The sequence below is a fragment of the Condylostylus longicornis genome, unplaced genomic scaffold (assembly GCF_029603195.1).
Source record: "Condylostylus longicornis isolate FDR11 unplaced genomic scaffold, ASM2960319v2 ptg000038l, whole genome shotgun sequence".
Taxonomy (NCBI): domain Eukaryota; kingdom Metazoa; phylum Arthropoda; class Insecta; order Diptera; family Dolichopodidae; genus Condylostylus; species Condylostylus longicornis.
The window spans coordinates 6,278,637-6,302,497 of record NW_026578007.1 but is presented as its reverse complement, the minus strand read 5'-3'; the positions used below and the strand labels follow the sequence as shown (position 1 = coordinate 6,302,497).

The 23,861-nt window shown below is 22.9% G+C and overlaps 1 long non-coding RNA gene across 2 annotated transcripts in view; it reads left to right on the top strand.

The window, feature by feature from the left end:
* Window positions 1-4,055: 4,055 nt before the first annotated feature.
* Window positions 4,056-23,861, top strand: part of LOC129609149 (uncharacterized) — an 82,782-nt gene continuing 62,976 nt past the window's right edge. For both annotated transcript variants that reach the window (XR_008696932.1, XR_008696933.1), the window contains exon 1: window positions 4,056-4,195. This is a non-coding gene — a long non-coding RNA (uncharacterized LOC129609149). The remainder of the gene's footprint in view (window positions 4,196-23,861) is intronic.

Genomic DNA, 23,861 nt, shown 5'->3' with positions numbered 1-23,861 from the left:
AAATTTGAATTATTTATTTATTAACTTTTAAAAACAATGTTGCCGGGGTGCATATTTAATTCGGGATTTTGTGAATTTTTGCTATTAATCTTGAAATCAAATAATTTAAGTTAATTTTAGAGTACACTCAGAATAGAGAAACAAAACACAATCGAAATCCAAATTATTTTTTAAAATAATAGCAATACTTGAATATTTTAAATAAACAAGCTAATTAATTCTTTGCAACAATATGATCAATAAAATTATTTAAAATCAAGAGAAATTTTTATTTTTAAAATAACAGTATAATTTTCGCTGAGTGTATAAATCTTAATTATATATAGTTTATATTATAATCAAATCCGATTATTTATTTTATTTTCAATATAATTTTGAATTAATTTTTTAATTTTCTGTGTGTCGTATCCAATTGGATACTACACACAGCATACTAAATTAAAAATTATACGATAAAATATAATTTTTTGATAAAATTTCTAAATACAAGGTGACTCAGTAATCAGTGACATAACATATTTTATCATTTAGGACACCATGAGTAAAATTTTTGTTTTACCATGATTGTAATGAATTTTAATAACACCATGATTGTAATGAATTTTCACGAAATTTTAACTTGGCCAAGTTTTTTTTTTGCTTACAATTTTCCTTTTGAAGAGCATAGAAACTTAAAAAACAGTTTTTGAAAGAGCGAGTAAGGTAGGGCTTGAGAACATTACTTGATTTTGAATAACAAGTATTCGAACTTAAAAAAAATCAAAATTTTCCGTTTTTTTATTTTTTCAGTTTTCTCCAACCCCATTACTTTGTACGAAATTTTTTAAATCTTTGAATTGTTTTTTTAAAATAATAATTTTGAGCAACACTTGCGCTTATTAATATTAATGGAATTAATCCTCTTAAATCATAAATAAAAACGTTTTAATTTTATTTTTTTCTATATTTTGATTATAAAAAATTTTTTAAATTTATATATTTTATTATAATTGAATATCCAAAAAAAATTTCAATAGTTTTTATATTGAAACTATTAAAAAATCTTCACATTACTTAAAAAAATTTTCAAAATAGCCAAACCATTCAAATCAAACACAATAATTTCATTCATTCCAATTGAATAAGTTCTTTATTTTTTTTTTTTAAATGTTAATAATCATTTAACTTTTAAGGAAAGATTTTTATGATTTATCTATCTATAACATTTCAATAGAATTTCTAATAAAAAATTTGAAAATGATATTAAAAATTTAAGAAAAAAAAAAAAAAACAAAATGAATTTTAATAACCAAAAAATCAAATATGTATTTTTTAAAACACAAGGAAAAAAAAGCATTTAGAAGATGAAAACAAGAAAAAATGGTGTTGTTAAGTCCAAAAACCACAAAGATTAATTTTTATTATTTAATAAAAAATTCATAATTTCTTTACCAATTGTTAATTTTTTTATTTCCAAATATATTATTATATGTATTTCTATTATACATAACATACATATATTTTAAAATTTTAATTTAAAACAGAGTCGCATCTAGGCACTCTTTAAAGTACGTAGAGGAAATGAAGAAAACCATATGCTTCGGTTTTAGACTATATTTTATTTAAATATGAGATAAACTAAAAGTAACACCCGAGACCCTAAATTTTTAGAACTCGACGTATTAGAAACTATAGATTTAAACACTTATTTTGAAAATATTTTATGAAGGATAATGTCGTTTTCTTAAATTAAATTTCAGTAGCTTGAGTTTATAAATAAGAGCCCCTTTCCAAAATCAATTCAATATGGATTAGATTGCCACTATTGACCTCGGTATTAATTTAAATGTAGCATTTAATAACAAACAAAACCTTTAATAACCTTTCATAAAAAAATTAAAACGAAGATTCGTTTTTAGCAAAATATTTTTCGTGTTTAATAGCTGAAACTGACTTACAAAATTAAAAGTATTGAATTGACCTAAACAATAATTATTTATTTTTTGCAAACAATTTTAGTGTAAACACTATTAATTCACTTAATTGTTGTCAACACTAACACTTTTGTAATTGCCATATATGACAATATTATTTTGCAAAGTAAGTAAAATTTTTTCAATATTTGCATTAATTTCAAATACTTATCGGTTTATATAGACTATGAGTCATCAGTAAGTTAATTAGTCAATTATTGTAAACATCACTGGTTAAATTATTGTAATACTTACTGTTCAAATACTATTTTGATTCAAGACGATTATAGCTCTTAATGAAAAGTGTGAATAATTACTGAATTTAAATTTAGAAACATGAAAACTGATTATAATTTTTACAACATTAGTTAAAATCAAAAATGTATAAGTCCGGCTATGATGCACAATTCAGTTCGAATAATATTCAGAATGGTACGTCAAAACGGCATTAAGAATATTTTTTATCTGACCATTACTGGAGCCTTAATTATTAATATTGTGTTTATTAGTAATAATAATTTAAATTGGGAATAAGCAAAATTGTGTTGCTTTAAGATACTACTCTGTATTTAAATTTCAATAAGACTTTCCGATAATCTTAATATTAATAATTTTTTTTTTGACAGCTTATTTTCATAATGAATTTAAGATTTTTATAGAAGCTGAAAATTAAAAATATTTCATGTTCTCTTTTTTTTTTTTATTATTTCCTATATAAAATTTTTTTTTTCTCTATGTGTTCTTAAATTTTACGACTTTATTTTATATTTATAATATTTAAATATTTTTATTACCATTTTATAATAGAGTAACTTAAATGAATGGTTTTTTTGGTTTCAAATTTTTTTGATTTTGTTCAAAAATTCCAAATTTTGAAGAATACCTACAAAAATAATAAAAAAAAAAATTATTGCTACTAAAAAATAGCTAATTTTTTTTTTCAAAATTTAATATCCAAATTTTACAAGTTCCTTATAACAAAATATATTGTATAGAATTTATAAAAGGCACTTTATTAAATTTTTTACTCAGTTATAAGTATTAGAGTAGATTCGAATTTATTACAAATATATGAATATCAAAATAAAAATAAAAAATTAATAAAGTCATATAAAATTAAAAAGAAACTATTTCTGTTGTTGTTTAAATCAAAATTTTTATTACTTTGCTATGAATTGCATTAAATAAACTCTGACAACTTAAATTAATTTGAATAAAATCTTTATTACTAACTAAACTATTAAAATATTTTGCATTACAATAATATGAGCAGTAAATTTAAATATATTTAATGTAAAGTATAAATTAAATAGTAAAGTGACAATGAATTAAGTTAATTTTCATTCATACTGACAGAGATTATTGTGAGCTAAGCAGATTATACGAAATTTAATTTTCCTATACATTCGTTCAGTTGAAATATTTTACATCAAAAATTCAAACAAGCTACTATTAGCTCAACAACAACTATAGTACGAAGAGTTCTAATAATACAGCTCCGACTCAAAGGAAAGTTAAAAATTTTAATTCTATATTGAACCGAGAACAAGAGTAAATTGAGGCTTTTAATTGATTATACCCAACGGAAAAAATACCCAAATTTAAATCCCCGCTTCTTAATTAATTTAGCATTTTACATACACTTTTAATAGATACTGGGAAAAGTTAAGTGTTTTCATTGTATATGTGAGCATGTATTTGATATTGTATACATAGGTACGACAATAATTTGGAAATATGACGATTGATGGTGAGAACTTCATAAAGAACACTTATAATTACAGTTACGAAATTTTGAGTTAAGAATTTTTTATTGATTTATGTCTAAATTTTAACTTGCTCATTAGATTTAGTAAAATTTATTAAAATTCAACTTTATAATTGAATTATACTTTAAGTAATTACGAGTATTACTTATAATAAGAAGGAATTGAATAACTTTTACAATGTTATCAATAATTATCATTTTAAGTACAGAGTGAAGTATTCGATTTATTTTCATAAATCTATTATCAATAAATTTTATAATTTAAATTTATTTTCCAAATATATACAAATATAATGCAATATATACTTATAATTTTTGTATTTTTTTTCTTTTCAGATTAATACAAAAAAAATTGCAATAAAAAAACAAGACCGATTTATTAAAAACCAATAATTTTTTCAACATTTCATTGCGGGGCTTAAATCAGCTTAAAAATAACAAAGTAATCAACTTATAAATTAATTAATATTAAAAGGTAAGCTTAATATACTTACTTGTTGTACTTATTTTACTTGTTCACCTTTCACTTCAATTAAATACTAATTTTATTAGCAAATTTTGGATTATTTGAAAAGTTAAAAAAGAATTGGGCATATTATAAATTTTTTTTCTCTGATTTTTTTTTTGCTATCTACATTAAAAAAAATACCATAAAATCTAATCAAAAAATAAATATATTTTGGAAAGAAAACAAAAGCAAAATTTACATTATTGCGTAACTTTCTCGATAGAATCTATTTTATTCATTTATTGTATTAAAAATCAAACATGACACTGAAATTGCAGCAGAACTGTTGTTGTTATACAGAATTCAATTTATAGTATACTTACGATTGGTTTATTAGATTTTAATAAATTGAACATTGTTAGAATATGAAAAAATATTTAAGAATAAAAACTTGCAATTTTTAATCTAAAACTTTGCATTGTATGCCGCTAAATATATTAACTATAGAATATAGATAATTACAATTCTCATGTACAACCATCGCGTTAAAATTTTGTTTAAAGTTTTGGTATTTTAACATTTTTTTAATCTAATTTGTGCTTTGATATTTAATAATATTAAATTAAGACAAAAATTAACCATTAATATTTTTCGGTTAAATTTATCATATAAAACCTTGCTTACTAATGTAATGTACTCACTACTAATGAGTTTTTTCACAACAAGATCAGATTTATTGAATTAATATGTACATTCATGTAGTTTTAAATTAACTATTTTAAAAAATTTTTGCTTTTGTAGCTATCCAAAATTATTCAACAAAAATATTAATTTTAATTTGAACTAATAAATTTGAACACAAAATCAAAATTCTTTTGGCAACCTGAGCCCATCTTTATTTATATTTTTCTCCTATATCTTATCGGGAGAGTAATAAAAAATTTTATCAGTATTATAATTAAGATAATAATTTAATTAATTACAAGTTATACCCATATAATTTTTTATATAACACAAAATTGATCTAAAAATAGCAGAAGTTTTACTAAAAATAAATTTGTTTTTTTTTTTTATTATAAATTTTAGTTTAATTTAATTGCTTTGTTGAGAAAATATTTTGGTATATTAAAATTCAAATAGCTATACATAACATAAAATAAATTTTAATCTCACAAAATAACATTTTATAGTTAATTTTAAATTTTTAAAATAGAATTTTAATATTTTAGTAATAAAATAGAGATTCTGCGATTTATAAATGGTAGATTTAAAAACAGTATAACTTTTATGAAATTATCATAAAAAAGGCAAAATGGTCACTGTGCACAAAAAAAAATAAACAATAAAATTTAAATTCTATTAATAAAATGATAATTTTTAATTATTTAATGATCTTGAAGTCCTATATGAAAGTTAGATAATCTTCTTATAAAACTGTTATATTAAGATTATTAGTGGATAAACTAAATTGAGTTAATGAACGAAATATTTTACGATTCTCATTAAACAAGTTAAAATACCGCTTCAAATTGTTGGTCAAATCGAAAATGGCTAAAATTGTTGTTTAGAAGTAGGTATCGAATCAAGAATTATAGAACTAGGTTTGAAAGAAAATTTTAAGTCAATGAAAATTTTAAGAAGGAAAGCTGAAGGCAAAATGAATTCTGGAAAGTAAAATATTGGGATAAAACTAAATTTTCGAAAATTTCCTTGTTTATTTGGTTTGATTTGAGTAAAAGCATAGTACAAGCATACTTAATTTTCTACTTAATTTTGAGAACTATCCTGCATAATATATTTTTGTGAGTCTCAGTATTCACAAATACGAGTATGTTCCATAAGAGTTATAATTCCGGAATTTCTTATAATTTCAGGTTTAATTCAATTCATTTCTTTACTCTTTCAATCGTATAAAAGTTTACTATCCTTAACTTAGTTTATTCTTAAAGTGATCTGTCCGAATTAAGATACAAGATATAATTTGTATACAATATACCTAGATTCTGAATACTAGAAATAGTTTTATTTGAATTGATTATTTTTTATAATTAAATATATTATTAATTTAATTTTAAACTTAAAAAAAATAGTATTCTTGTTAAGTTTTAAATAATAAGTGCGTTTTGTATTCTTGATTCAATTAAAATCGCTTATTGTTGTTTTCCAAAATGATAAAAATCAGTTTGAACTAAATTTTTTTTTTATTCGAATATTTTAATAAAAATGAATTGCAACATATTTGATTTATTATGCATGTATTTATTATGTTTGTACAATATGCATATGCCCCTGGACTTAAATTAACCCTACTATTATTATATTATTAAATTTTTATTGTATATGATTCTTCCTATTTACAATCATATTTCATATTTATATAGTATGTTTGTATTGTACACGCGCAGCTATTATGATGCAATTAATAAAAACAATATATAAAAATAATTTTGTTGTAACCCTTTCTCTGAAATTTCTATATGTGTGTGTTCATACACTTACAATATCATAATTTGGAAAGCATATTTTTAATATGTATAACAAAATAATTTCATTTCTCAATATTATTTCAAAATAAATTGCATACACGAGTATTTAAGAATATATGAATTCATTATACTTAAAATGAACTGAGAGTACTTATACTCAATTGATATGGTTGGGTTGATCATTATGATAATGCATGATTGCAATGATAATAAACTGTTATAATAATTTTATTTTTATATTATTGTATAAAATGTTTTTACTTAAATTTTATGTACTCGTACATGATTATTTTAAATTTGATTAAATTATTGGACTTGATATACAATGCACATAGAAGAGGTTTTTTTTATATTTATGGTGATTTGAATGCTGCGGCTTAAAATTGCTTTTCTGTATTGCAATTTTACCCAATCAAAAATTAATAGCTATACAATTCAAGTTTTAATGGGAAATCGATTACAGAAAAAATTTAAACAATTGAATTTAATTTTTTTTTTGTATTGCAATTAATGAAAAAATATTTGCACGGAATACGCCGTTTAATATACAAACTAATAAAATTAGATGTATAAAACAATTTATACGATATACGCAGTTTAGTTTGAGTGCGAAAGCTGCATAAGATTTTTAAGCAAATATAAAAGTTAAGAAAAATACTCTAAAAGTTTGTTTTAAAACATCACACATTTTCGAAAGTATAACAGGAATCTGAAGAACTTTAAATTTTTCATAATAAAAGCATCTATTTAAACTACTCTCAATTAAAATAATTGCCGATCTCATAATTGTTATACGATCGAGTAGTTTGCATAACTACATTTTATTATTATATCAATATCACGGTGATGTTAAAATAACCATAATTGTGTTAATACAATTACAGTTGTACTATTCAAATGACAATATTTCTTACAACCAAGCCTTAAGGTTCTTCGAAATGCTACTCTTTAATTATAAAAAAATATTCACTTTAACGTACCAGCTGCAACTCGTATTATAGTATTACAAGGAATAGAAGATAAATTATGTTATTTTACTGATATGATCATGTTCAATTAGATCCAACATTATTTCCTAAACATTAAATTGGAAAAACAATAACCACATAAGATGTGGTCCTCATCACACATTAACGTAATGATGTTAATACCGGCAATTGAAAGCTAATGGCTTTATATAACATAGCGATTCTTAAAATAACAGTAATAATAATTATAATAATATTAACAATGACAACAGCAATAATAATAATAATTATTAATAATTTAATTACTGTTGGGCTGCAATGAAGTTATTAAATTATTGCTAAAATTGTGCACATTGCACTGCAAAAATTTATAAAAGGAAAATTATGAAACCAAAATACAACTGCATTTTATTATAATTATTACTCTTAGATTATGAGTAAGTAATAATGATTATATTAAAGTAATAATGATAATAATGAACGTTCTCTAGATAGAGAGTAATGATGATGACATTGATGTTAATTTATATAACAAAAATTATACTTTAAAAACTTAAAATAAAAAATTGAAATATACTTGTAATTTCTTTTTTATAATTTTGTTTTTTATGCACAAAATAAAAATATTAAAATAAAACTGGGTTGGACACATGTTACACTTTATTATGTCAATTGCTTTAAGTATATGAAGCAAATTTATACATATATGAATGTATGTACATACTGTATAACATTTATATATAATAAAATATGAATAACGGTCAGGAATATTTTATAATTTTACATTTCAAATTCATCGCTCATAAATGTGTTGAATTTTTTTTTTTTTTTGTATTTTGCATACTAAAATTTCATTTAAATATCATCTTGTCAAGTATAATTTCCATGCATATACAGTTAAAGCAATTTGTTATAAAATACATACTTATATGTACTTATGTATATTTCACTTATAAAATTTATGTTGCGTCTCCATAACTGGACACTGGAAAAAAATATTCTCGAATTTAAAATAAAATTCAAAAAATTAAAATTTAAATTAAAATTGTATAGCAAATAAAAACAATTGAAAACAGCATGTTCAAAAATTTTCTAATTCTCTGCACAAAAAATCCAAAAATAATAAGATTATTGTTTCAGGGACTATTGATTATTGAAGATTATCGTTATTGTAATTTTCTAAAAAACAACAGAAATTTTTTTTTTCAGTGTATAAACATAAGTCTACATTAATATCAGCACAAATTTATTTTCTTTTTTAATTTTATTCTTATGATTTTTCGTAATTTTCAAGTGCAATTGTCGAAATGATAATAAAAAATATAACAAAATAAAGTAAATGAAAGGGTTAAATTGTAAAAAAATTTTTACATTTATGACAGTGAGCCTACATTTTAAGCGATTTTTCAAATTTTGTATGTAATTTTATGAAAATTTTTTTTTATTCCTACTTCGCTCCTTGGAGGAGCATAGGACTGGTGTACGATGTTATAGAGAACCATGAAAACCAGTTTCTTACGTCATAGAGTTTACTAGGTAGGTGACGAGCCTACCGTAGTTTTTTTTATATTAAATATTTAAGGTTAATGATAATTTACTATTTTATTTTGCTGGCATTTTTAATATTGGATATTATTGAAATGTGGCAATTAGTATGTATAATATGTATATATAGTGTAATATGTAAAAAGCTATATAATATTAAATATAAATTTTATAGTGACCTAACTGGGCTTTGAACCCGAGACCCTTGTGTTAAAAAACTAATGCAGTAACTGGTCAAGTCCGTTGGTCACCATTGTTTTTATGAAATTATTATTTAATATTTAATTTTGAATTCGATTTATTAGGTTGTAGCGCTACAGAAATAAATAAAATTAAAATCATAAAAAATTTATTTTATAATGCAAATTATACAAATTTCACAGAAATTCAAAGGTTCCATTGCAAATTCATCTTCTATTGAATATCCTTCACATTATATGTAACGACAATGAACTGAATCAAAATCAATAATTAAAGTCTCAAAATGACATGCAATTTCTAGTTTTGCAATTACTGCTTGATGTTGTACAGTAGTTGAAGTTGGTCGCAAGCAACTGAACTATTGCGTCAATTTAAATCGAGTGCGTTACAAACTGCAAAAAATTACAAACTGTTGCTTGCTTTCATGCGCTCATACAGTTGCGTGTATGTGCGCTTAATTATAAACCAAATAAGCAATCAAATTAGCAATCAAACAATTGCAAAACTAAAAATTAGATATCTGTTTGAGTCCAAAATTAAGTAAATCATAATATTAAGTTAATTTTTAATTAAAAATTACAATTTTCGTTGAGTCTCTCAAAGGATTCTCACTGTATAATATATATTTTATAAATTTTATATAATATTTCATACAATTATGATATGAATACGACCATTTTATTATACAACAAAAAAAAATTTTATGAAAATAAAATATAAATTTATTTTTGTATAAGTAGACATATGTTGAATGATTTAATAACTAGAAAAAAAAAACAAAATTACGATATGAGCATTGCATAAAATTTAAAGGGAAATTTTCATGCACACTCATATATTTTTTGTATAATAATTCTATCAAAAATAATAATAAATTGTGTTGATTTTAAATTTAAATTTTAATAAAATTTTAAATTGAACCACATAATTTGTGCATATACATATGTATGCAACTAAACATATTTTTATTTCAAATATTTATAAGTATGTATGTAAATAACAATATTTCATGAATTATTTAGTAATGCTTCATTAGCATGTGACATGGGTCATGGATATACTTTCTTTTCTCATACAATATGTACATAATAATTATTACGAGATGCATAATTGGGACGGATTGTATAATGTGCAACATATTTTTTTCTTTTTTTTTCAAAATTCAAGGTTAGTAATGGTCCAATACAAATTGCTTTATGTCATACCAAAATTTAGGTTTAAAATAATTAAATTTATCAGTATACTTTAATAATGTTTTGAAAATTTTAAAATCAGTTTAATAAATGCTATGTAATCTATTAAAATTCTGTGCTCTATAGGTTCATATTTTTGCTGGCTGTAGTTTAAATTATTTTTCAAATATTTTGAAAAATGTAATTATAGTATAAAGGAAATCGATTTGTATTCTGCTGTTTAAATAATTTGTTTGTGTAATAATTGCTATTTATTTTTGTTTATCTAATAAAATAAAAGTATGACTATTGATTAAATTAAATTTGGAGCTATCAATATATAATGTTATTCATATCCTATAAAAATGAATGTGTATGACCTATGGCTAACTTGCTTAAAGTAGAATTCTCGATTTAAAACTCTAATTACTAAAATTTGTTCAAATTTTAAGAAATTTACCCAAATTTTTTTAAAAAAAAAAAGACTTTAATTTTCTTATCTGTTTTTTTCTTATATAATCTTGTCCCGTAATATTAAAATTTTACTACATACAAACAAAAATTTATTTACTTTCCATTTAAAATTTAAAAACATTTTACAATTTTAATGAATAACCAGAATTTTTCTTAACTATATTCATTTACCAAGTATGGTTACAAATTTTGTTCTCGAATTGTTTTCTAAGAAATTAACTTATAATAATCTGTTCTAAAGAACATTTGTTGTTCCATAGAAAAATGTCAGCTGTATATAGTGAATCACGTTAATTTCATCTTGTTTATGAAAATTTACGTGAAAATCGTTTAAATTTCAAATAAGTCAACTCTTGATCTATGTTTAAGATATATTTAGTACAAATATCGTGTATTTATACATATAAATGATTCTAAGAAATTTTAAAAATTAAATTGTTACACCACAATTTTTTACAATTTTCTTTGAATTTCTAATTAAAAGAAATATATTGGATTGGCCTATATGTCTGTATTATATATTGTGTTTTCAAGAATTGCTTTTGTATTAACTATAGATCAATTTAAATATGACAATCTTAGAGTACAAAATTTTGTAAAAATTTTTGTAAAAATACACTAGAAATACTTAAGAAAACCCTAATTATAAAAAATTAATATGAAAATTCTAATTTAATTTTTAAAAATTTTAAAATAATTCTCATAAAGCCTCCTGTCTTGGACCGTACCGAAACAGCATAGCTACAACAAAATTTTCAATAACTTTATTTAAGACATATAAATTGTTCTACTCTACTTCATATTCTCCTTGCAACCATTTCCAAAAGAGGTTGATTGAATTATTATAATGAAAACATACCAGGTATTGTCATATTAATATACACTGCCTGTATAAAGAAAAATTCTATCATGTATTGAATGAATACCATGTTGCTCTTCAACAATTTATAAGTTATATAATATCTTAATGCTATCGCCATGAAACCAGGACATTTATATAATAAAATGTCATTATTTAATTACTTTTGAGTTAATGAACTTATCATTATCTCAGATCTGCACTAATATAATATTAATTAATTGTCATCAGTTTAACATTATATCAACACAAACGTGTATTATAAATATGTGTTTAAGAGAATAATATACTATCAAAACTAATTAAGCGTGAATTCCATCTAATTAACGGAAGTAATTAACGCAATTGAGTAAATTTAAAAGCTATTAATATAGATGCAATTTCATGTATACTCAAAAATATGTATGTAAGTGCAAGCAAGTTGCAATCTGATGCTAAGATGTTGTTAATTAATAAATTTTTATCAGATTATACAGAAAGCAGTGTTTTTTGTTTATATTCTTTATATATGTATGCATGCCGATATGACCAAAATATTCACACGATTGCTAGTATATAAAAAAGAAGCGTGAAATAGTTTGGACTGTATGCAAGTTTTAACAAAAAAAACGTAAACTTTTCAATGCAATCGTTTTTTTAACAAAATTTCTTCATACATTTTTGAATTTAATGCTGAAACATGCGATACTATTAAAAATAATCTAAATTGTTCTTAATACTACAATCTATTTTATATGAGTACCTTAACCTTTTGGAAGAATTCTTTTATTATATAGCAATTTACTATTATTATTGAGATGAAAGAGCAAAACTAGATTTAATTCTTCTCTCTTTTTTTTGCTCTTATATTGTAATTTCATGTTATAAAACATACATTTTTATGTTTTAATATGTAACTATATAGAGAAAACTAGATAAACAAAAAAAAAAATTTTGTGAAGTCTCTTTTATTCATAAAAATGTTGCCATAAAATTTAATTGAGTTTTTTTTTCCAGGTTACCCGCCTCTACACATGTCAAACTATTAATAATTGGTTTTTGAACTTTTTTTTTTATGAAATCGTTCACTAAATTTTTTTATATTTTTATTGTTATTATTTTCATGTATAAAATTCTACTGGTGTATATTGTCTATAATTATAGACATACATAAAATGTTTGTACATGCGTCAGCATCTAGACTAGATTTTCTTTTTTTTCCTTTTACAAAAATAATATTTATTTAAATAGTTATAAATTTGTCGTAAAAGGAGAACTTTCGGTATTTTTTAAACAAAATTTTCTACACTTTTATTATAATTTATGTCGTATTGAAATTTAATTATAATCCAATTTTATTACAAAATACATTATTCTTCTTTGCTTTTCCAAACTATCTTACATATATATATACGACATTTATAATATATTGATCAAGTTAAAGTATAACACACCGGAATTTTAAATTTTGAATTAAAAAATTTTGATTTCAAATTAAAGACCAAATTTGTTATATTAAACAACTCAAAAATATTGTTAATACATGTCGTACGTTATTACGACATTCAGACCAAACGGTCTATATCTCTTAATTAGTTAAGTTTTAAGTTAAGTGGAACTGTTAAAACAAAAATTAATAAAATAAAGGTGGTAAGAACTTCTTTATTTGCTAATAATGCAGTTCTAATTTTCGAACTAATAAAACTAACAGAATCTTTCTAAAACTCGTTATTTGCTACAAAATTGAATTTGCTACAAAATATTTCTGATTATTCGGAATGAAATTGATGACATTTGCGTTAATAATTAAATTTTAAACTTTTTGTTTTTTTGCAACATGGCATTCCCAGTTATTGCTACATCGAATAACTACAGAAATTAAAATAAACTGAAATCCTTGTATACTTTTGTAAAACGAAAATATTTTTTTTCTCTTAAAATATTATAAATAAATTATATAAGGCATTTAAATCTTGTTTAAACATTAAACATTACATTTGCATACAGAGTGTTTCACGTAAGGTGGCAAATAATTTCAGGGATGATCTTTTAATCAATTTTCAGCAAAAATTTAATGGATTATTGGGAAAAGGGTTGTAGATATTCTCGTTTTCGTACGAGATTTTTCCTGCATATAAATAAAAGCTTAAAACTTCAGAATCATGCCCGAAACACTCTGTGAGTTTTATTTTTATATATATAAGTAAAACAAGCCCTTTTTCATTTGTATTTTATTTTATCCTTTAATGATTTAATGTATGTATACGATATATACCAACCTACCTATATTTACGATTGCTTATATAACTTTAATTGACATTCAAAATTGATCTTATTCATATACATATATATTATATAAAATTATATTCGTCTTTATGCATACATATATCTATAGATAAAAGAAACATAAAATACTCCTATATAAGCATACACTGCACATAGGTCTACAATAATAATTATTAAATATTATCATTGCATATTGTATATGTTATTAACATCAAATAGTGGCTAGAAACAGCACTATAATAATCTCATAGTCATCATCATCATTTTTGCAATTTTTATGATTATCATAGTCATCATTATCAGTCAAGAGTATATATGTATACATATATTGGCATCATCAACATCATTTAAATGTCAGCATAATTTTAACATTTTTATGTTATTTTAAATTTTTTTTCATTTTTGTTTTTTTTTTGCTCAATTAATAGGATCAAGAGAACAAATTAAACTCATATTGCTATACGGTTATAAAAAAAAAAATCTGATGTGGTCAGCACATAACCGACCGCATTGTGTATTGTCTAGTTAAATGAAAGTGTTACAGAATATTATAAAAATGTCTGTTAAATACTTCTTTCCAATTTTTAGGACATTAGTAAGCTTATAGTTAACATATTTAGAAAAATGTAAATTTGGCTCTTAGTAGAGTTTCGCTTTGTGCTACCCGAATTCCCTGAAATGCTCGCCAGTTAGTTTCGGTAACAACCAGAACTCAAATATCAAATTTCAAGAAATTCCATCAATTTGTTCTGTGGATATGATGAAAAATGTAAAATCGGCCCGCAAATCAGTTCTCGAGCCCTGATCTTTTCAAAAAATTTACATGTTCATTGTTTTAATACGGGGAATTCATATATTAAATTTCAATAAAATCGGTTGATTATTTCTCTTTATATACACAAAAATGTATATTTGGCCCGTAGTAAACGCCCAGTTGCTGATGCCTGATTTCTTCCAAAAGTTAGGAATTTTTGCGTATGATCGAGCAAAGCTTATATATGAAATTTCAAGTAATTCGGTTGAATACTTTCTTCAAAATAGTGAAAAATGTAAAATCGGCCCGCAAATCCGTTTTCGAGCCCTGATCTTTCCAAAAAATTTATATGTTCATTGTTTTAATACGAGGAGTTCATATATTAAATTTCAATGAAATCGGTTGATTATTTCTCTTTATATACACAAAAATGTATATTTGGCCCGTAGTAAACGTCTAGTTGCCGATGCCTGATTTCTTCCAAAACATACGAATTTTTGCGGACGGTCGAGATGAGCTTATATATAAAATTTCAAGTAAATCGGTTGAATATTTTTTTCAAAATGTTCAAAAATGTAAAACAGGCCCGCTAAAAAGTGCAGTTCCCGAGGCCTGATATATACCAAAAGTTGATCGATCCGTGCCATGGTGGAAACAAACTTACATATAAAATTTCATCAAAATCGGTTCAGCCGAACTTGAGATACACGCGTGCACACACAGACCGACAGACGGACAGACCGACAGACCGACAGACCGACAGACCGACAGACCGACAGACCGACAGGTTGCTAAAAATAGTTTATTTACACTTCCCTACTATGGAGAAGTACGTTCCCACCGAAAACTCGATATGCAAAATTTGTTGCCATCACATAACCTACCTATTGTTTACACAATACGGTCGGTAATAATAATATGCAACGCGTTTATAATATGCAAAAATGCAAATTATGTCTCAATGTCAATAAATTGAAGAAATGTAAAGTTGACTAAAAGCGACTAAATGCGTGTTATGTTGACAATTTTTTGTTCTGTTTGGTTGGTTTTTTTTTGCTTTTATACTTGTTCTTGTTAGTTGTTTATTTGATTTTTTTTGATTTTTTATTTTTATTGCATATACCCAACAGACTGACTATTTTATAACATAAATTGATTCACTTTAATAACTTTAAATCCGCATGAATAAGCGGAAAGATGTACAAAACATAGAAGAAAACTGCAAAAAAAAAAATATTTTTAATAAAAATATGAAAATTATGTTGAGCATAATTTTTTTTTTATTTTAATAATATATGGCGGATTTTATACTTGTTTAAGACTTGTTTTCCCGATTATGTCTATATACATGTAAATGTAAATGTGTATATGTGATAATAGTTGATCTTGAATTATAAAACTGATCCCATCAAATTTACATTTTACCTTTTATATATTGCATATTTTTGATTGCGATACTTAGATACTTATATTAGAGAATATTATTAAGTATATTCTAGAATGCATACTGCGCAAAATTTTCTATTTTAATTCATGTTTAAAAATTTCATAATTTTTATTGCAATATTTTTTTTTTGTTTTCCAACAAGGATAATAAGATACTTTTATTTATTATGTTAGTAATTTAAGATTTTAATGTAAAATTATAAAAAAATCTTGATTGGAAGGATCTTATAAGTATAAGATATGCACAGCGTACTTTACATACTTGTAGCAATTTTAATCAAATTAAAATTAGAAGAAAAAAAAAACAATATTTCAATTTACATATGTTTTGAATAGCTAGGCTAGTAGTAGTAGTCTATACAATTTGGTTTAATATTTTATATTTTGAAAAACTGGTCAAATTGGATATTAGATTACAGCCGTGGGCTTTAATAAATTTTTTTTTTTTTGCAAAAATAGAAAAATAAAAAAATATTATTAAATTATTTAAATAAATAAGAAGTAAGTATGTATATAGGTACGAAAGTGATTATAGTAAATTAAATCAAATTTAAATTGCAATGTTTATAATAAGATGGTATTAGCTATGTTTCAATGCCAGTACATGTAAAGTATAATATGAGTATTACTTTTGATATTTAATACAAGAATTTATATTGCAATATAAAATATTTAATGTAATTGAATAGTTTTAAATAGTTTATCTAACAAGCTTTTATTTCTCAATTCTGTACATATAAGTAGAATATTTATTTTAATAAAAATAGCTAAAATATAAATTGATAATCGAAAAAAGAATCCACTTAATCTAGTATCTTAATCTTCATAAACATTTATGTTGTTACCCTAAAGTTTGTTCATAAATATTGGTAAATTTTCGTAATATAGAGGAATTAGTGTATGAGTAGCGTATTTCAAATGATATATGACTATGTTTTGATTTTATAGAATAATTAAAAATATATTGCATATTCATCATACGTTATGCTGTTGTAGTATTGCATTCGTCATAGTAATTAATTTGCAATACATATTTCATTTATGAAATTCTCTATTATATAGAATAAATTATATGTATTTTAAAAAGTCGTTCTGATTTAGAAGTATTTACAATTTAACTAAACATTGTATTCAATATAACTTTCTTTTATCTGAACGAAAATTTATAAACTAAAAATATTCAGCCCTATCATTCATGAATCTCATTTGTAGCCTTGAAATTCAGAAAATTACGAATGTCATATTGTCAATTCGGAATTACTAAAATTCAGCTTCGAATATTCTTAGAATTAATCACAAATTACGTTTGTAGTAAACATACTTGCCACAAGTCTAAGAAAAAACACGTAACAAGCAATTTAAAGAGAATATTTGTTTTAAATTAAATTAAATTGAAATTTTAAAGTTAAAAATTCTCTGTTTTCTTCTACCTCTAATGCAGCTACCATAAATTAGAAAATGAATTCTCATTGGTCTATTAAAATAAAGTATTAATTTTGAGATTCCAAAAAATGGTGCTGCCATTGCTGATTCATAATATCTACAAAAGGAATTTGGAATCGTTCAAATATCTACGTGATAGCTAAGTTTGCAAAGGATCGTACGAGTGGAATTCATGATAGGATTGATAATAATTTTAATTATAGATAAGGTTTATTAATTATTGCACCAAAATTTTTTGAATTATCTATTATATTTTATGTATCAGTATTAAGTATAGCTAAAGTATTGCCATTCTAACAGAATATTGAAACTATTTTTATAAATTCATTCAACAGCAAAATTATTCTATTCAGATTTAATTCAATTTTATATTCGTACTCCTGGACAAACACTTGTACATTCAATACCTACAATTTACATATTATTTAAAATATATACAAACATGCATTATTCCTATAATAGAGTCAATTAAAATGCAATACCCTATGTGGCACTGCGCTTCCCTATTCTGTTATTAAACTTTTTTTTTTGATTCTCTCCATTAAAATTTTTGATGAGATTTTCTTTCATTTTTCTTTTATCCTTTAATTTTGTTATTGTTGTTGCTTTTTTTTTCTGATTTTTTTTTTATTTCTCTTTGTTTTTCTTTTTTTTTTGTTTTGTTCAATGCAAATTTGCACAACATTTTGCACAACAAATTTTTTATCTAGTAAAACATGTTTTTGTTTTTTTTTTTTTATTTTTCTTATTATTTTTTTTTTTTGTTATTATTACTGTTGTGTTATTTTAATACCTGATATTTATTTTTTTTCCTATGATTAATATTCTTTTTTTATACTCATGTGTGTGTATGTATGCAATTCTTGACTTGATTTTTCCTTTAATTTTGTTTTTTTGTTTTTTAATAAAATTAGCATAAAAGATAAAAAAAATGAATTGATTTGTTTTTTTTTTTTGTATTAATTGAATGAAAAACCTGATTGAATGCATCAAACAAAAAGGTGGACGACATTGATAAATTCAACAGTTTAAGTTTTTTTTTTTCTTGCTCAATAATTTTAGAATGAATATTATAGTATACATGTACATACATACTTGTATATTAATAAATGTAGACAATACCTACGTACTATAAATGTCAAAAGTATGACATAAAACAATAAAGTGGTTAAATTTAAAATAATATGACAGAAGAATACATGGCAACTATTTAGTAAATAAAAGAATTTCTCTAAGAAAGTTTTAAACACAATATACATGAGTTGGAATTCATGTACAGTAATCCCTCGATAATGCGCTAAATTAAATACAGTACAATTTTTTTAAAAAAACATTTAAAAAAGATTTTTTGTATAAATGCGTTTTCCCGTTTATTAAATGAGACGACGTATTAATTAAGACTGTATGATTTTATTAACTTGTATAACAAAAAATTAAAATATAATTGAATACATCATTTAAATACATCATTTCTTCCCTCTTGCAGTTAAATTGTTATATTATTATTAATCCGTTAAATTAATAATTTTATTTAAGTAATTATTTATTTATTAATAATTAAGTTAATTTTTTCCTGAAAAAGGCTTCAAAAAATTACTAAAAATGACTTAAAACATTTTTATATTAGGTTGAGTAGAATTTTTCAATTCTATAATTAAATTTTCGAGGCTAATTTGAATTTGGTAAACTTTTCTCCTGTTTGATTCTCAGACAAAATCTATTGCATATATAATACATATAAAATTTCTCATTTACCATTAAGATGGAATAAAATTATTACTTAAAACTGATAAAGGAATCAATAGATAAGTATTCTCCCTAATAATTTTGTTATACATTAAACGACTTAATATCTCTCTTCCTTTATATATTGGATCAAATATGCAAATACTTATGTACATACTCGTATATACCGGAATTTCAATGTGTTTTAAAATTAATTTATATATTGTATGTAAGTAAGATTGTTATTTATACAATACCATTATAATATTTATTCGAAATTTCATTTTAAAAAAAATTTATAATTCTAGTCGGTTCAATTATTTAAAAACGTGTATAAGAATAAAGTAAAAACAAAATCAAAATTTAAGTTCAATAGAATTATAATTATAAGCGTTAATTAAGATTGCATTTTTATGAGTGATAAATGTGCTTATACGTATACGTCTAAAGATTTATGCATGTACGTATATGTATATGAGGCTATTAAAGGTAAAATATTTGAATTAATACGAATATCATGTTCTTTTTATATTCTATAGTCATTCCTTTAATACATGTACATATTACTTATAAGATAATAGACTTGGATTTTGCATATTAAAGATTTTTTCAAAATAAATTACCAATAATAAATTGAAGTGCAAAGACGACCGTCCAGTTTTACTTTAAGAAATTCTTTTTTCTTTAAAATATAATTATTATTATCTTTACATTTTCTATAATAATTTTTATTAAAATGAAAGTTTATATATTTAAAAGAAAACTGGTATAATAAGAATATAGAAAACTTGTTTTCTATATTCTACAATTACAATAAACAGAAGAATGCATTAATTTTACCTTTTTTATGAACGTAGATTAATTTATTAAAAATAGTTTTTTTGCATATTTTAGAAATTGAATTTAAAATCAAAAAATAAATTAATTAAGTTAATTGAATAATTTTTGACAGATATTAATTTAAATAATATTTAAATTATATTTTCGGAATTTGTTGCTTAATTCAGCGAATTTTCTATTCGATACGATAAATTGTAATACAAAATTATTTGTATTTATTATAGAATTGAAGAAATAAGGGGACAAAAGGGTTAACTAACATTTTGGCGAAAATCGAGCTTTTCGGTTAGAACATTATTAAATTTCATTTATTTTCAATTGTGAAGATTGACAGTGGTCATAGAAGTTAAGTAACAAAAAAATTAATTTGTCCACTTACCGCTTCAATTGTTATTGAGTTGTAAAACCATTGCAATATTCATAGAATTAGTCACCATTAATAAATTTTGTTAGACTTATGTTTGAATTATTAAAATTTTATTTTTTGAAAATCTTTATTTTAGTATTTTTCCATTTCAATTGTGGTGAATTTGTTACCGAAATTTAAAATTTAATTGTGTTAAAGTAATTGTATAAAATAGTAATATGCCAAATACCTTTTTTGAATATAATGATTTAGCCCATTAACGAATGTTTGTTCTAACACTAAGAAATAATATGGTCTTAGATGTAGACATACTCTTAAGTTTATGTTTTTCATCAGCGTCGAATTCTGATAAAACTAGATAAAATTTCTTGACTTCTAGTAGTAGTTACCATAAAACTTCGAAAGTCGTATATTGTGGAAACTATTGAAATTACAGTGCTAAATTTTTAAATAAAAAACCCAGAGTACTTATAGAACAGTGTGACAATTAGCACGCAGTACTTAAAATCGTTCATTCGTAAGGGTATCACAGAGTCGGCACAGTTAAAAATTTTCCTAAATATGACCTGTTTAGGTTTTTGCTTCATCCCGTTGATTAAAATGAAACAAAGGTGCTTACATATACGTACACATTATGTAAAGATTTACAAGACTACAATCCACTTGCAAAGCTTGTATAGTGTGTACATATATATATATATTCTACAAGCTTTTATGAGAGATATAGAATTCATTAGAAATATTAGAGAAATTTAAATTTGTGCTTTTTTAATATTTTTCAATATTTTCTTTGATTTCGGACTGCCAATTGCCTATCATTTTAATTTTATCACATTATTTTGGTTCTTCAAAAATACTCAAATGAAATAATTATAAAATTTCTCTCATCTATAATTATAACTTAATTGTATAATATACTTTAAGACCATAAAACACAAGATTATTTTTTAAATTTACATCTAATTTTTCTTCAAAAGATTAAAGATAATCACAAATTTATGATAGTTTTTTATTTTAATCTCTCATATTGTAATACAAAAAAAAATTTTAAAGAAAATAAAATTATTATTAAGATTCAAAAAAAAAAAAAAACAAAAATTAAATAAATTAAGCTACAGTAACAGTTGGTAAACACCTAAAATTTTAAATTATTCAAAATAGCACCTACATACATTTTTGTTTTTTTTTTTTTCAAAAAAAATATATTATTAATTTTAAATGTAAGTTACGCTGTGACAGCCACTAGTCATTATTGTTGCCACCATAATAACACAATACGTCAGTATACCTACACATGAACTTAATTTTTCTATATATAGTATATATACATATGTATGTATAAGTTACGTTATTTCCATAAATATTTTTTAGACATTATTATATGTACACATACCTAAAGCGACCTAACCCAATAAGTTTTCTAATATGTATAATATATTTTTGAAATAATTTTTGTTGCCACCACGAAAATTATAACTTACTAACTAATTTTGAAATATTTAACAAAAATAAAAAAAATAAGAAAAAAATAATCATAATTTTAAATTTATAGACACGGTAAGCAGCTCAAAAGCAAGTTTCCTTTTTTTGAAAAGAAACCGATAATTCTTCTAAATATGAATATGAAATAATGCCCCAATAAATTTTATTGTGAGAAAAGAAAAAAGAAAATAAAAATTATTATGGTCCCATGTCTTAATAAAAAAAAAAAACTGAAGTTTTATTGAATAAAAGGTATAATTATAATATAACTAATAAGTAAAATATACAGTTACTTTGAGGAAATATCGGACAAATGATAATGTATAAGGATTTCAATCAGTTTAATAACAAAATGTTTGAAAAATTTATTAAATTCTGTGAAATGTTAATTAATTGATATTTCATAAATAACCTTAAATATTTAATATAAAGGAAAAACCATGGTAGGTTCGTCATCCACCTGCCAAAAAACCGAATGACACATGAAACTGGAGCCTCATTATCTATGATATCATGTACCAGTCCAATTCTTCTTCCAGGTGTGAAGTAGGATCAAAAATTGTATTTCAAATTAAACAAAATCCATAATTTTAAAGGGACTGGCATCAAAAACGTGCAATTTTCTGTATTTCAACTAGAAACGTGCAATCATTTATTATTTCAACTAGAATCCCATTTCTACATAAATTTAAAATTCTTGCATTTACACAATAGGGAATTGACTCATTTGAAATGACACTATACTTGGAAGCCACTATATTATATAAAAAAATTGATTCACAGAAGAGATACCATTTGGCAAGTAAATGATTTTCTTTATTAAATAACAAATTTAAGATTTACTTCAAAAACTACAACCAATGGGCTATTTAAAAAAAATGCAGCCAATATGTCTTCTAAATATTTTAATGTAAATTTTACCCATTACTCCGAAGAAAAATGGAGACATACTCTTCAAAAAAATTTAATACAATCTCCAATTCATTCAAGTTCTTCAGTTCAGTTGAATAGTGCCTATATAGTTCGTGTCTAATTAAATATTAAATCCACTGTTCGTATACGAAATTAATTTTTTTCTTAACATTATTAAAATTTATTATTCAACATTAAAATTATTATTTTTTTTCCTTTTTATATTTTTAATATTCTAATTTGACATTATTATAATAATTTATGATAGACATAATCGATAATTTTCTTATTTTTTTTCACTTTGGTACTTAAAAAAAACTTTATTTCGAAAAAAATAAATGTTTTCAATGACAATTTAGACTTTTCATTTTCTACTTTTCACTTGTCATCTGTCAAATATCATTTGTTATAATAATAAAATAATTTAATTCAATATTTATTTTTTAAAATAAAATGTAAATTTAGAATGTAAGACATACGACTTTATTTTTTGTTGCTTGTTTTTTTTTTTCTTTAAAATTTAAATAGACTTTTTAATTATAAAAAGAATTTTTGTAAATTATTATATAAAATGAATAGAAAAAATTTCAAAGGTACAAAATACATACTACTTTAATTTTCAATAAACATTGAATTTGACATTTTAATTCGAGATGGCGCCAAAACCATTAATGTCATATTAATGCAAATTTACAGCGCTTTTGTGTTGTTTTAATTTTATGTGGCTTATAAGCAAATTGTCACTTTTTAAACA